This window comes from Dendropsophus ebraccatus, chromosome 7 (assembly GCF_027789765.1).
Source record: "Dendropsophus ebraccatus isolate aDenEbr1 chromosome 7, aDenEbr1.pat, whole genome shotgun sequence".
NCBI classification, from domain to species: domain Eukaryota; kingdom Metazoa; phylum Chordata; class Amphibia; order Anura; family Hylidae; genus Dendropsophus; species Dendropsophus ebraccatus.
In genome coordinates, this window is record NC_091460.1 from 3493670 (window position 1) to 3509420 (window position 15751).

Below are 15751 nucleotides of genomic sequence, written 5' to 3' on the forward strand. Positions count from 1 at the left end.
GTAGTAGACTAGTATTGGGGGAAGTAGTAGACTAGTATTGGGGGAAGTAGTAGACTAGTATTGGGGGGAGTAGCAGAGCAGTATTGGGGGAGTAGTAGACTAGTATTGGGGGGAGTAGCAGAGCAGTATTGGGGGAGTAGTAGACTAGTATTGGGGGGAGCAGTAGACTAGTATTGGGGGAGTAGTAGACTAGTATTGGGGGGAGCAGTAGACTAGTATTGGGAGGAGTAGTAGACTAGTATTGGGGGAAGTAGTAGAGCAGTATTGGGGGGAGTAGTAGAGTAGTATTGGGGGTAGTAGTAGACTAGTATTTGGGGGAGTAGTAGACTAGTATTGGGGGAAGTAGTAGACTAGTATTGGGGGAGTAGTAGACTAGTATTAGGGGGAGTAGTAGACTAGTATTGGGGGGAGCAGTAGACTAGTATTGGGGGGAGCAGTAGACTAGTATTGGGGGGAGCAGTAGACTAGTATTGGGGGGAGTAGTAGAGCAGTATGGGGAGTAGTAGTAGAGCAGTATTGGGGGGAGTAGTAGACTAGTATTGGGGGGAGTAGTAGACTAGTATTGGGGGGAGTAGTAGACTAGTATTGGGGGAAGTAGTAGAGCAGTATTGAGGGGAGTAGTAGAGTAGTATTGGGGGTAGTAGTAGAGTAGTATTGGGGGGAGTAGTAGACTAGTATTGGGGGGAGTAGTAGACTAGTATTGGGGGGAGTAGTAGACTAGTATTGGGGGGAGTAGTAGACTAGTATTGGGGGGAGTAGTAGACTAGTATTGGGGGGAGTAGTAGACTAGTATTGGGGGGAGTAGTAGACTAGTATTGGGGGGAGTAGCAGAGCAGTATTTGGGGGGAGTAGTAGACTAGTATTGGGGGGAGTAGTAGACTAGTATTGGGGGGAGTAGTAGACTAGTATTGGGAGGAGTAGTAGACTAGTATTGGGAGGAGTAGTAGACTAGTATTGGGAGGAGTAGTAGACTAGTATTGGGGGGAGCAGTAGACTAGTATTGGGGGGAGTAGTAGACTAGTATTGGGGGAAGTAGTAGACTAGTATTGGGGGAAGTAGTAGAGCAGTATTGGGGGGAGTAGTAGAGTAGTATTGGGGGAGTAGTAGACTAGTATTGGGGGGAGCAGTAGACTAGTATTGGGGGGAGTAGTAGAGCAGTATGGGGAGTAGTAGTAGACTAGTATTGGGGGAGTAGTAGACTAGTATTGGGGGGAGTAGTAGACTAGTATTGGGGGTAGCAGTAGAGCAGTATTGGGGGGAGTAGTGGGAGCTGTAGACTAGTATTGGGGGGAGTAGTGGGAGCTGTAGACTAGTATTGGGGGGAGTAGTAGAGCAGTATTGGGGGGAGTAGTAGACTAGTATTGGGGGGAGCAGTAGACTAGTATTGGGGGGAGTAGTAGAGCAGTATGGGGAGTAGTAGTAGACTAGTATTGGGGGGAGTAGTAGACTAGTATTGGGGGGAGTAGTAGACTAGTATTGGGGGGAGTAGTAGACTAGTATTGGGGGTAGCAGTAGAGCAGTATTGGGGGGAGTAGTGGGAGCTGTAGACTAGTATTGGGGGGAGTAGTGGGAGCTGTAGACTAGTATTGGGGGGAGTAGTAGAGCAGTATTGGGGGGAGTAGTAGACTAGTATTGGGGGGAGTAGTAGACTAGTATTGGGGAGAGTAGTAGACTAGTATTGGGGGGAGTAGGAGACTAGTATTGGGGGCAGTAGTAGACTAGTATTGGGGAGAGTAGTAGAGCAGTATGGGGAGTAGTAGTAGAGCAGTATTGAGATTGTAGCAGAGCAGTATATGGAGTAGTAGAGCAGTATTGGGGGGAGTAGCAGCAGCAATGGCAGTGCAAGCAATAGAGCAGTATTGGGGGGAGTAGTAGAGCAGTATTAGGGGGAGTAGTAGCCTAGTATTGGGGGGAGTATTAATTAATTGAGTAATTTGATTAATCGTCCAGCCCTAGGAAGGCGACAGGGGTCAAATTATTAGACATTACTACTGGCATTATTACAGGTCAGTCAGATTGTTATGGGGGGGGGGGTATCTGATCTGGGAATCCATATCTGACGGAGCCTATGGCTCATTAAGGCAACTTTCTTTTATCAATGGCATCCTTGGGGGTACTTGGCGGGAGCATCTCATGAAGTGGGGGTACATGACTTCAGTTGGGATGTAACGCATCCTCACTTAACCCCTTGGGTGCCTGTAAGCAGCTATCTGCACAGATGCTACATACTATAAGGAGCAAAACACCTCTCAAAATGATGGGTGTTCTGCTTCAGCTTTTTTTCTCTTTGTCTTTCTCTCCTTTTTGTTTTTTTAGATCTCTTTATCCAGAGCATTCCGTATTCCGTGGACTAGATCGATCTTTTGGTTTAATAAAATGGTCAACGTGTTTTATATTTGAATAAAACACATTTTTCACCTGTGTCTTGTTTTTTTGTGTTTACTTTACAGTAGGGCTGGGCGATACATCAAATTAATTCACCCAAAATTTGATAATCTATCTGCTTTTTTTTTTTTGAAAACTCATTTTAAAGAAATAATAAAATCATTGGACAAACGGGCGTTGTTGGCGGGCTCAGCTGCTGAAGCAAAGCCTGAGGAGGGAGAGCGCCCAGCAGTGTCCTCTGTCCCTGCCGCTGACTTGCCCCCATAGCGGGATGAGTATACGCACTCCCAGCCGCACACGCCCCTAGCCTCGGACTGCAGGATAGGGTGACTGGGGCAGAGATAGTAGCATCGCTGTGATTACTGGAGCTGTACAGCAGCATCGCGGGTCTGCACTGCGCCCCCGCTCCTCCTGTACACTTCCAGTAACCACAGTGACCCTATCCTGCGGCCTTCTCCAGAGCCTGGGCCCTCCATATTTGCCTGGGAGGGGAACGTGTGTGCCCGAAGTGAGAGGAGGAGTAAACCAGGTGTGTGCTCTCCTCCCCCAGTCTGCCCCTTTTCAAGGTTTCATGGGGCCCCATGAAGTTGTCTGCTATGGGACCCCATGACTCTGAGTTACGTCCCTGCCCCTCATCTATACCTGTACTACTACTGCACCCCTCATCTGTTCCTGTACTACTACACCCATTATCCACTACACCCCTTATCCACTATACCTCCACTACTACACCCTACCTAGAACGAGGCATAAAGAAGATCTATACTATATGGGGCACAGGGGGGAGCACTGTTACACTGGGAAGCAATACAGTTCTCACGTCATTAAAATAGTATCTGATGCTGCAAGGCTTAGTAGTGGAAGCCATCGCCAGTACCTGGTCCTGTGAAGAACCGGGTGCCAGCAGTCCCACAGAATAAGAAAAGGTGCTCCTGGACTAGATGGTGGCAGGCTGGTGCTATTAGGCTGGGAAGGGCCAAAATAGATGCCCATTCCCACCCTGACAAAACACGGCAATCGCTGAACTCAGGGAAACCGGCGACAAAAAAAATCAATTGGAGTACTCACTGAAGAGTCTCCACTGATGCATTGCCCCCTATAAATTGAAATATGCAAAAGAAGGGTCCGTGGAGTCTCAGTTACGAGTCTCAAAACACGGGAATAGCCAGATATCTCTCCAGGGGAGGAAAACCTATTGCCAAGGGGGTGTCTCCCAGTGGGGAGATCACCAAACCACCCTGATACGTAGCCCCTTAAGTCCCACTCGGTTGTGAGTATTGGAACATGAATAGGGAAATACCATGGCAGGCATCCATCCACAGACGATCGTTTCAGAGTAGTTGCCCCTCGTCAGTGTAGAGTAGGATTCTGGCTAATGGGCGATAAAAAATTCCCATTCCCACCCTGATACAACTAGGCTGCTGCCTTTTTTTTTTTTTTTTTTTTAACATGGTTAGTCATGGAAATAGGAGGGGCCCCTACACTTTTCATTTTAATAAAAAAAAAAAAAAGGTGTGTAAGGTCCCCCCCATTTCCATAAGCAGCCAGTTAAAACAATGAGCAGCAGCCACCTAACTACAGCATAGTAGTAGCTGAAAAAACAGAATGGATGAACTATGGTAAATGCAAGGAACATTAGAAGACATGGATCTGATAACATGCCCAAAATAACATCTATACCAATCCTTACACACGGGCCCAGTCATTACACCCGCTATAAGGTGCTGTACAGGCCCAGTCATTACACCTGCTATAAGGTGCTGTACAGGCCCAGTCATTACACCCGCTATAGGATACTGTACAGGCCCAGTCATTACACCTGCTATAGGGTGCCGTACAGGCCCAGTCATTACACCCGCTATAAGGTGCTGTACAGGCCCAGTCATTACACCCGCTATAAGGTGCTGTACAGGCCCAGTCATTACACCCGCTATAAGGTGCTGTACAGGCCCAGTCATTACACCGGCTATAGGATGCTGTACAGGCCCAGTCATTACATCCGCTATAAGGTGCTGTACAGGCCCAGTCATTACACCGCTATAGGATACTGTACAGGCCCAGTCATTACACCTGCTATAGGGTGCTGTACAGGCCCAGTCATTACACCTGCTATAGGGTGCTGTATAGGCCCAGTCATTACACCGCTATAAGGTACTGTACAGGCCCAGTCATTACACCTGCTATAGGGTGCTGTACATGCCCAGTCATTACACCCGCTATAGGAACTGTACAGGCCCAGTCATTACACCCGCTATAGGGTGCTGTACATGCCCAGTCATTACACCCGCTATAGGGTGCTGTACAGGCCCAGTCATTACACCTGCTATAGGGTGCTGTACAGGCCCAGTCATTACACCGCTATAGGATACTGTACAGGCCCAGTCATTACACCTGCTATAGGGTGCTGTACAGGCCCAGTCATTACACCCGCTATAGGGTGCTGTACAGGCCCAGTCATTACACCCGCTATAGGGTGCTGCACAGGCCCAGTCATTACACCCGCTATAGGATACTGTACAGGCCCAGTCATTACACCCGCTATAGGATACTGTACAGGCCCAGTCATTACACCTGCTATAGGGTGCTGTATAGGCCCAGTCATTACACCGCTATAAGGTACTGTACAGGCCCAGTCATTACACCTGCTATAGGATGCTGTACAGGCCCAGTCATTACACCTGCTATAGGGTCCTGTACAGGCCCAGTCATTACACCTGCTATAGGGTGCTGTACAGGCCCAGTCATTACACCTGCTATAGGGTCCTGTACAGGCCCAGTCATTACACCTGCTATAGGGTGCTGTACAGGCCCAGTCATTACACCCGCTATAGGGTACTGTACAGGCCCATTCATTACACCCGCTATAGGATACTGTACAGGCCCAGTCATTACACCCGCTATAGGATGCTGTACAGGCCCAGTCATTACACCGCTATAAGATGCTGTACAGGCCCAGTCATTACACCTGCTATAGGATACTGTACAGGCCCAGTCATTACACCTGCTATAGGGTGCTGTACAGGCCCAGTCATTACACCCGCTATAAGATGCTGTACAGGCCCAGTCATTACACCGCTATAGGATACTGTACAGGCCCAGTCATTACACCCGCTATAGGATACTGTACAGGCCCAGTCATTACACCTGCTATAGGGTGCTGTACAGGCCCAGTCATTACACCCGCTATAAGATGCTGTACAGGCCCAGTCATTACACCGCTATAGGGTCCTGTACCAGGTACCTAGATCCACTTGGATTTAGCATCCTCAGAGTGAGTAAGCTATTTCCAAGTGAGGGAATGGACAGGGTACGTAGATTCACTTGTATTTAGACACGACCATCTGGTAGATGCTGGAGGTGTAGGACCTGTGATGATGTCACAGTCATGTGACCAGTACATGTGGGGGCGGAGCTCAGCAGTCAGATATATACACAGAGCTCACAGTCTCTACACACTGCACTGCTGGGGCCTTATATGCTTAGTATTTTCGTTTGTATATGTTATATATGCTGTGGCCCCTGTATGGTTTGGGGCCCCTGGCTGTGACATAAAGGCCTCAGTAGGACTAGACCCTCTTTGTGCTCCAGTTGTCTCCTCTTCTCCCCCAGACGCTCCTCCTCCTGAATGACCCCCCAAGGATGGAGAAGGACAGGAATGAGATCAGTAAGAGAATATTACACGTCACCTTGGAGATCATCCGCCTGCTGACCGGAGAGGTAACTTCTCTAGATTTCCACCATTGTTGTCTGGGCTCTTTGGCCCCTCCCTCCCTCCCCCGCTCTATGTTCTGGATCTGGTCTCCTCTTTGTAGGTGCGGTGGTCTCCAGCACTGACCCCAGTAGTCCAGATGTGTCTCCTCCTCCTCCTCCTCACTAGAGCTCTATACAGGGGGACAATCTCCTCTTTGTAGTGAGGAGGAGGCAGGAATACTGGGCTCAGTCCCCTCATTGTCTCTCTCCATCCCCAGGATTACACCATAGTGAAGAAGACATGGGGGGAGGGTGTGGCCTTCCCCCAGGAGTCAGGAGGGCGGAGCAGGGCCCGGGGCCCCATCACGGAGCCTCCATCACTGATACATGAGCAGAAGATCCTAGAACTCACCCACAGGATGACTGAGCTGCTGACTGGAGAGGTGACACTAGGGAATGCTGGGAGATGATAGAGTAATCCAGGAGGCAGCAGGCTGGGGGGGATGACTGTGTGATCATTGTGTGTGTCAGGTTCCTATAAGGTGTCAGGATGTGGCCGTCTATTTCTCCATGGAGGAGTGGGAGTATGTAGAAGGACACAAGGATCTGTACCGGGGGGAGCAGCCGCTCATGATGGAGGATCAGCCGCCCGGCCTCACAGCACAAGGTAAGAGGAGACCTTCCTGATGCTAGAGAGCAGGGGGAGGGGCCCCTACATCCTCATCCTCCTCCCCCCCTCCTCCCATCCTCCTCCTCGTCCCACCATCCTCCCCTCCTCCCCCTATCCTCCTCCTCCCCCCATCCTCCTCCTTCCCCCCCCCATCCTCCTCCTATCCTCCTCTTCCTCCCCCCATCCTCCTCCCCTTCCCATCCTCATCCTCCTCCCATCCTCCTCCTCCCCCCATCCTCCTCCTCCTTCCATCCTCCTCCTCCCATCCTCCTCCTCCTCCCATCCTCTTCCTCCTCCCATCCTCCTCCTCCTCCCATCCTCCTCCTCCCCCCATCCTCCTCCCATCCTCATCCTCCTCCTTCTCTTCCTCCTATCCTCCCCTCCTCCTCCCCCTCCCATCCTTCTCCTCCTCCCCTCCTCCTCCTCCTCCTGATGACATGTAGCAGTGTATAATGGATTGGCTCCCTGTGTGTTCCCTACAGATGGAGGCAGTGACAGGAATCCACCAGAGAGGTGTCCCCGTCCTCTGTATTCCCAGGACTGTCCAGAGGGAAATGTCCCAGCAGACAATCAGCAGGTAGATGAGGCTGATGCTATAGCACTATATCTCTATAGCGCCCCCCGGTGCTGGTGGTTGTTGCTCCTGCACTCATAGATGTGATGAGGCTGATAGATACATGTTGCTGGTTTCTTATGTTGATGTGTTAGATTTTCCCTCCTGTCTGCTGGATTGTACTGAATTGTTCTATATGTCCCATCAGGGGGGAGATCAGGTGACTAATATTAAAGTGGAGGATGAAGCAGAAGAAGAGAGGATGAGGGGCGATCCCCCGTGTATGAGTGAGGTGAAGGAGGAGGAGGCGCTGGGAGCTGCTATAACAGGTATGGGAGAAAAATGCTCAAATCTTGGAAATCAAAATCCGACCACTAGGAGGTCACCAAGTCCACAATGAGACCTCAGGAAATGACGCCAACAGCTCTGGATGCAGCTGGGACAGCAGGGGACGCATGCCTGGCTGCATCTAACATATCAAAGTCGCAGCATTACGCCACTATCACAGCCTCTCAGCTATACACTCCAAACACCATATAACCGCTATGTAAAGTGGAAAATACACCAGGAAACCTTCTTTCTTTTTTCCTCTACATCATCTTGGACAGAAAGCCAAATTTTAAGCAAAAGAAGCATTTTCCTGCACCCCCTTTAAATCACGTTGCCTATGACAACTACACCGCTACCTGTCATTGTGTGTGTGTGATGCGATCAGACACGTCCTATTTACATTTTCAAATTCATCTGCCCCTTCCATTTGCCCTTCTTACACATAAGGGAGTGTGGGCGTTCGACTTTTTGTACGTGGCGCACAGCTTGCAGAAAAGTAGTACCAAGCTTTTATTTTTTGCCTAGGCACACAAGGAGTATACAGCTGTATACTAGACAGATACAATGCAGCCTATTCCTCACATTGAATACATTGCAGCTGCCTGTCTGTCTGAATACACTGATGTGCTGCTAGCCGGTGTAATAGCTGTGTATATGTGTCATCAATCTCCACTGTCTATAATTTAAGCTCTAACAAGGGCTTTTGTGGGTCCCTCCTTCCTAAAAGCACCTACACCTGACTGTCCCTGCTACACACTGTCTCCCTGTCTAACACCTGACTGTCCCTGCTACACACTGTCTCCCTGTCTAACACCTGACTGTCCCTGCTACACACTGTCTCCCTGTCTAACACCTGACTGTCCCTGCTACACACTGTCTCCCTGTCTAACACCTGACTGTCCCTGCTACACACTGTCTCCCTGTCTAACACTTGACTGTCCCCGCTACACACTGTCTCCCTGTCTAACACCTGACTGTCCCTGCTACACACTGTCTCCCTGTCTAACACTTGACTGTCCCCGCTACACACTGTCTCCCTGTCTAACACCTGACTGTCCCTGCTACACACTGTCTCCCTGTCTAACACCTGACTGTCCCTGCTACACACTGTCTCCCTGTCTAACACCTGACTGTCCCTGCTACACACTGTCTCCCTGTCTAACACCTGACTGTCCCCGCTACACACTGTCTCCCTGTCTAACACCTAACTGTCCCTGCTACACACTGTCTCCCTAACACCTGACTGTCCCTGCTACACACTGTCTCCCTGTCTAACACCTGACTGTCCCTGCTACAGCAAAAGGAAAAAAGAAAAAAGAGATACAGCTCACCAGTCCTTCAGGGATAGCAGCAACAGGTTGAGTGCAAAGGCGGGTGCTCGAACTCCAGGGCGTTGGCCAGACGCCATAAGCTAGACTTCAGCAAGAGGAGAAGGGGGATTGGGAAGTCGGCACTCCGGGACGTAGTGGATAAAATATAACTTTTATTCGTGCATTAAAAACCCATGGTGGGCAAACAAGTACCTACGCGTTTCACGCTTCTGCGCTTAATCAGGGTCTAAAGAAAAGTGAATTGGGAACGAATAAAAACAGGCGACCAACCAGTAAAAGGATCCCTACGTCATGGATCATGTGCTGAGACAGCACAGGTATTGCATAATGAGGTACTCCTGCTCTTAGACCAAATACAAGTATGAGTGACAAATTACTAAAGAGACAGGAATAAATGATTACAAAAAAATGGAATGCATGGATTGCATAAGTAAAACTCAAATGTGAACTACACCTAAGAGTAATTAAAGTTGAAAAAGGGAAAAAAAATATTTTTTTGGAAAGCAAGCAAAGAATAGTAATGATTATATATATTACAAATAATGATATATATATTAGAAATAATGAAAAAGCAAATCATTCTTGTAATTAAGACCCTTTGGATGCCGTGTATCTAAACGAAATATCATTTCTGCCTCCTTATGCAGAACTTGCTTCTGCCAATCTCCTCCTCTCGGTGGTTTCCTAACCTTTATTATGGCATATGTACTAAACGTGCTGACATCTCCCTCATGTATTTCTATGAAGTGCTTGGATGCTCCCGAAACATTGGTTCTATTTTGTTTTTTGATGCTGGTGAGATGTTCACTCACTCGTTGTTTAAATTTCCTTATAGTGCAGCCAACATAATACAGCTTGCAGGTAGTGCACTCAATAATGTAAATGATGTGATCGCTATTGCAATTCAGAAAGTCATAAATTTCATAATTTCTGTTTCCAGCACTGTTGCAAAAGGTTTTTTTGTTATTTGGAATAAACTTGCAGGCTGGGCAACGATTGTCTCCACATTTGTGGCAGCCCGCAAGCCTACAGTTAACATGCGATGTGTCTATAGTAGATAGTAGATCTCCCAGGGATTTACCCCGGCGTGGTACACATCTGAAGCCCTCATCAAGAATCTCAGAGAGAATGGCATCCTGTCTTAGGATGGGAACATTCTTCTTGAGAATGTCTATAATTTGTTTGTATTGGGAAGAATATGCTATTTGGGTAGATGGTGTCTGTTCACATTGTGCATTATTACTTGTGGTTTTGGTTAAGAGTAGATCTCGGTTTTTCATGGCCACAATGTTCCTGGCTCTTCTAATGTTCTGTCTACTATAACCTCTTCTGCTTAAACGGGCTGAAGTTTCTCTGCATTGAAATTCAAAAACCGCATTGTCTGAACATATGCGTTTGATTCGTGTGAACTCCCCTACTGGAATAGCTTGTATGGTATGTAGGGGATGTTCACTGGTGGCGTGCAGTATAGTGTTGCCTGCCGTGCTCTTACGGAAGACTGATGTGATAACACTTCTTTTTGAGTCTGACACCTGTAATTTAATGTCCAAAAAAACAATTTCTGTTCTGTGGAGATGGCTAGTGAAGGAGAGATTAAGCGTATTGTTATTTATGTATTTAATGAAATTGTTTGCCTCTTCTTCTTTGCCGTCCCAGACCAATAACAGGTCATCAATAAAGTGTCCATACCATTTTATGTTTTGAAGGAAAGGGTTATTGGGACTGAAAATGAATTGCTCCTCCCACCAGGCCATGTACAGACCTGCTAAAGTGGGGGAGAATCTGGCCCCCATTGGGGCTCCTTTTGTTTGTAGGAAAAACTCACCAGAAAAATAATTGTGTTTGAGTAAGTAAGTTGTTAAATCAATAATAAATTCTTTAAGTTCATGACTGTATTTACTGTACTTATACAAGTGATGTGACAGGGCTGCAATCGCCAAATCGTGCGGTATGGACGAGTACAGAGCTGTCACATCACAACTTAACCAGGATAAAGAGGGGCTCCAAGGAAAATCCTTAAAAATGTTCAAGACTGATCCGGAATCCTTCAAGTACCCTGGTCCTCTCACTACCAGGGGTTGGAGTAACTTGTCCAGCCAGGCACACACCCTCTCATTGAGGGAGCCAACCCCCGAGATGATGGGACGTAGAGGTGGGGGGTTGGCTCCCTTATGAACTTTTGGCAATCCATAAAAAATTGGCAGGGTAGGGGTGGCAGGGACAAAAAAAAAGGAGTTGTTTTTCCTCCATTATACCCAATGCTATCCCCTCCTGGATGATGTTGGTTAAAGTTTCCCTGAAGATCTGAGTGGGATCCGATTTTAATCTATGGTAAGTGGTTGTGTCATTTAAGATGTTGTAGGCACCATTACAATTTGTCTCACGATCAAGCAGTACGATTTTTCCGCCTTTATCGGCCATTTTAATGATTACATTTTTATTGGCTTGAAGATCTTTTATGGCTTTTCTTTCGCGATTTGTGACATTATTGTAAATGGACCCTGTGTTGGTTGACAATTTCTTAAGATCCCGCTCCATGGCGTATTGGAAGTTGTCCAGAGCTTCCACCCGAGATTTAAAAGGGTAGAAGGAGGGATTGGATGCAGTGGTTTGTACATTATGTATTGTCTGCTCGTTTTCAGTGGTGCCGTCAATGCCCAAGTCTATTAACTGTAACAAATTTACTTGGTCCTGGAAGAGTAATTCCACAAATTCATTATTTATTGTATCATAATCATTTGTGAGAATGGTGGAAGGCTCTGAACAGAAATGAAAAAAATGTCTTTTGACTGTGAGCAGTCTGGCAAAGCGGTTGATGTCCATTAATGTTCGAAACATATCGAAGTGATTAGATGGCACGAAAGTGAGACCTTTTTCCAGCAGACTTACATGATCCTGGTTAAGTTTAAATGATGAGAGATTTAGTATTGCATCAGAATGAAAATTTGGTGTAAGAGTGTTTGCAAACGGGTCCCCGGCATATGTCGCCTCAGAGAAATCCGGTCCAGGTGAAGGATAATCATGGGTCTCTGGAGCTGTAGGGATCATAGACCCTTCATTATTTTGTGATGAATTGCATGGGTTTATTGGTATGCTCTCTTGCGTCTTTCCCGTGCGGGGTATCTTTGAGCGGTATCTGTGTTTTCTCCCTGCACGTCGTATGCGTTTTTTGATTGGTTGTTAGTTCCTTTGGAGTTATAACTTTGTTTTGGTCTTGCTCCCCCTCCTCCTCGATAACCTTCCTGATAACCTGTCCCTGCTACACACTGTCTCCCCGTCTAACACCTGACTGTCCCTGCACAGAACACAGACTGACAAAGGATGAGGGGAAAGCAGGATGTCAGTCACAGCAACACAGAGGGTAACTGTTACTGACCAGAAGTACTCGGCAGGGAAGAGACGGGTGTGGTGGGGAATCAATCACCAAAGCAGAAGCAATCAGACTGAAGCAAATGAAACAGGCAAATACCAAATCATAGCTAAGAGCGCAGTCTCAGATATCTACCATGAGCCGATGACTGTACCGAGGTCCTACTAGGTATGAGCAGGACAACAGGCACATCTCCTCTCTGATAGTCCATGTAACCACAGAAGTAGATAGAAAGAACTGCATGTGTGCGTCCAACTAAATAACAATAATATAAATCTGATTACATTGTGGTAAAGTCTCAGAATCCATGTTTATCCCCTTAACAGGAAATCACAAGAACTCTGAGCAAAACTCCATGTTATTGCTGAATTATAAAGAAGAGGATGAAGGTGCGGAGCAGCGCTCCTCAGGAGAAGCCCTCCTCCCCCTTACTGTACATCCAGGGCGTCACACTACAGATCTATCATATAATCCTCCTGACCATGAGGAAGCTTCTCCCGACCGCTCACACACCGCTACCACAAGGACAGGTCATAAAATGATCCAGTGGGACGAACGTGGAAAAGAGTTTATAGAAGGAGCAGATATTCTAAGACACAAAAGAATTCATATAGGAAAGAAGCCTTTTTCGTGTTCAGAATGTGGGAAATGTTTTCAGAAGCAATCATTTCTAATGGAGCATAGAAGAACTCACACAGGAGAGAAGCCGTATTCATGTTCTGAATGTGATAAATGTTTTACAAGGAAATCAACTGTTGTTAGACATCAGAGAATTCACACGGGAGCGAAGCCATACTCATGCTCAGAATGTGTGAAATGTTTTGCAAATAAACTAAGTCTTGTTAGACATGGGAAAAGACACACAGGGGAGAAGCTGTATTCATGTTTAGAATGTGATAAATGTTTTACAAGGAAATCATCTCCTCTTACACATCAGAGAACTCACACAGGAGCGAAGCCATACTCTTGCTCAGAATGTGTGAAATGTTTTGCAAATATCTTTTTATACATAGGAGAAGTCATACAGGGGAGAAGCCGTATTCATGTTCAGAATGTGATAAATGTTTTACTAGTAAATAAACTCTTGTTACACATCAGAGAATTCACACAGGAGTAAAGCCATACTCATGCTTAGAATGTGGTAAATGTTTTACCAATAAACAAAGTCTTGTTATACATGGGAGAAGACACACAGGGGAGAAGCCATATTTATGTTCAGAATGTGGGAAACGTTTTACAAATAAATCTTGTTGTACATAAGAGAAGTCACACAGGGAAGAAGCTTTAACCCCTTAGCGACCCATGACGTATCTGATACGTCATGGTGCCGCTCGGGGTGTTCAGAGCGGGACCCCGCTCTGAACGGCGCTGATCCCGGCTGACACGTGCAGCCGGGCAGTGCCTCTATTAGCCGGCGCGGGTCCCGTTGCCGCGCCGGCTAATTAAGCCTCTAAGTGCAGCTGTCAAACCTGACAGCTGCACTTAGAGGCTCAGGTAAACACATCCCTGGTGTCTAGTGGGACGGATCTCCCCCCCGCGATGCGATCGCGGGGGGGAGATCCGTTCTTCTGCCCGTGCCGGGCCTCAGCGTCGGAATGACACTGATCCCGGCTCGGCAATAGATTGCTATGGCCTGCAGCAGGCCATAGCAATCTATGACCGATCTAATCGATCTTTACTGTGTATATACACAGCATTGATCTCTATGAGAGATCAGTGCTGTCTATATACAAGTCCCCCAGGGGGATCAGTGCTGTGTATATACATGTCCCCCAGGGGGATCAGTGCTGTGTATATACAAGTCCCTCAGGGGGATCAGTGCTGTGTATATACAAGTCCCCCAGGGGGATCAGTGCTGTCTATATACAAGTCCCCCAGGGGGGCTTCTAGTTACAGTAAAAAAAAAAGTAAAAAAGTGTTTTTATTAATAAAAAATCCCCTCCCCTAATAAAAGTCCAAATCACCCCCCTTTTCCCATTTTATAAATATAAATTAATAAATAAATAAATAAATAAACATATTTAGTATCGCCGCGCGCGTAATCGCCCGAACTATTAATTAATCACATTCCTGATCTCGTACGGTAAACGGCGTCAGCGCAAAAAAATTCCAAAGTGCAAAATTGCGCATTTTTGGTCGCATCAAATCCAGAAAAAATGTAATAAAAAACGATCAAAAAGTCGTATATGTGCAATCAAGGTACCGATAGAAAGAACATATCATGGCGCAAAAACTGACACCTCACACAGCCCCATAGACCAAAGGATAAAAGCGCTATAAGCCGGGAATGGAGCGATTTTAAGGAACGTATATTTGTTAACAATGGTTTGAATTGTTTACAGGCCATCCGATACAATATAAGTTATACATGTTCAGGGCTCCAGATGGCGACCAAAATGGTCGCCAATGCGACTGACATCATGCAAATGGCGCCCAGATTTATTAATCTGGGCGCCATTTGCGACTGGCCCCGGCGGCGGCGCACTGTCTCTTTAAGGACAGTGACCGCCTTCCGCACGCTGCACCGAAGCGTGTCTCCGCACACTGGGGACACGCTTCTCCAGTGACGTCATCTAGCACGTCCGTCATTCATTGGACGGACGGACGCAGAGGCGCCACACTCATCCAGCGCCTCTCTCCCGCCTCTCCTCACCCGGCGGATCCTCAAGTTCACCCCAGCGGCACCATACTTAGATTGTTGGTGACTGGGTGAGTATAACCGGAGGGGCGGCAGGGGTGGCGGCCGGCCAGTAATGTGTGTGGGGGGGACCGCGGCCTGGGTAGTGTGTCTATTGTGATGGCGGCCAAGTGCGGTAGTCAGTGGGGTGTGGTGGGGTGGTTTGGGGGGGGGGGGGGTGGCTGGCGGTAGGGGATGTATAGACTGCACAGTACCACTTCCCTCAGTGTCTGTATGTATAGACTGCACAGTACCACTTCCCTCAGTGTCTGGATGTATATAGACTGCACAGTACCACTTCCCTCAGTGTCTGGATGTATATAGACTGCACAGTACCACTTCCCTCAGTGTCTGGATGTATATAGACTGCACAGTACCACTTCCCTCAGTGTCTGGATGTATATAGACTGCACAGTACCACTTCCCTCAGTGTCTGTATATATAGACTGCACAGTACCACTTCCCTCAGTGTCTGTATATATAGACTGCACAGTACCACTTCCCTCAGTGTGTGTGTATGTATACACTGCACAGTACCTCTTCCCATATACATTGCCACAGGGGCTATATGTCATCGGCTGCCGGGGGCTATATATATATATATATATATATATATATATATATATATAGTAGATCATTGCCGGTAAGATGGCAGCTGGCTGAGGGAACACACCGGCAGCAGGGGGGGGGGGCCTGGGCTTTTATATTACTAATATAATGGACTTGTCCATGACAATTAGGTAAT

At 47.3% G+C, this 15751-nt stretch overlaps 1 pseudogene; it reads left to right on the forward strand.

Annotated features, from left to right (window-relative positions):
- The window catches only part of LOC138797207 (zinc finger protein 665-like), a 162267-nt pseudogene that overhangs the window by 93168 nt on the left and 53348 nt on the right, over nucleotides 1-15751 (forward strand).